Genomic DNA, 980 nt, shown 5'->3' with positions numbered 1-980 from the left:
CCAACAAATAACAAAGTTCCACAAAAAGAAGCCCAGTTAAATATTACCCCATCAGAATCCAAGTCCAAAAATTCTCATAGCAAGCCCAAGTAAAAACAATACGGCCTACAATAATAATAAAAATACACAACTACAATACTTTAATCATATAATTTCACATTTAACAAACTTACAAAAATATTTCAAAAATCAAGTGATTAATTACAATAATATATTATACATATTTATAAGATATTATTATGTATGAGATTTAAGAAACCCAATTCCTATATAATCTCTCAGCACACAAATTCTCTCTCTCAATGTACCACACTCAACCTAATCCACAATACCCACTCCAATCAACCATAATTCGTTGTTGATGAGAGGTCAGAGGAGGGATTTCGATGCGATGGACCTTTGGGTGGCGACAACTAAGATAGTGCTGGAGGTGAGGACTCGACAGAGGAATGGAAGATCCGATCTTAATCGCGCTGCCATTGTCATTTTCCAAAATCTAGGGTTTAGATATTTTGGTTTTCCTATACTATTTTTCTTCTTCCTTTAGCTATAGAATGAGAGAGACTAATTGCGACCGGCCTTGTTGAGGGATGGACCAACTTACTTATTACATTAATTATGTGTTGTAATTACAATTTCGCTAGCATCTAGGAGTCTCGCTACTGCTTTGGATGAAATTGAATATCTTATACATCTGGTGTTGCCATGGAACTTGAAAATCTGACTCGTAATCATTTTTAAGCACTGTAACATTTGAAGAACTTTTCGTTACATCATCTATCCTTGATCGGTTGATATGTTTGCTGATTTTACCCATAAAAATTTCCCAAGATATTCAATTTTGAGCTCTTATTTTGTTACTTCTGTACGTAATTTCATGTTGTAGAAAATCAAGGCATTTTGATGGTTGGAGTGGTGGTGACAATTTATGTTTTTATATTAATTGTGTAGTCACTTCTCTCTCTCTCTCTCTCTCTCTC

The sequence above is a fragment of the Olea europaea genome, unplaced genomic scaffold (assembly GCF_002742605.1).
Source record: "Olea europaea var. sylvestris unplaced genomic scaffold, O_europaea_v1 scaffold3108, whole genome shotgun sequence".
Lineage (NCBI taxonomy): Eukaryota > Viridiplantae > Streptophyta > Magnoliopsida > Lamiales > Oleaceae > Olea > Olea europaea.
Note: the sequence above shows the minus strand (reverse complement) of the source record.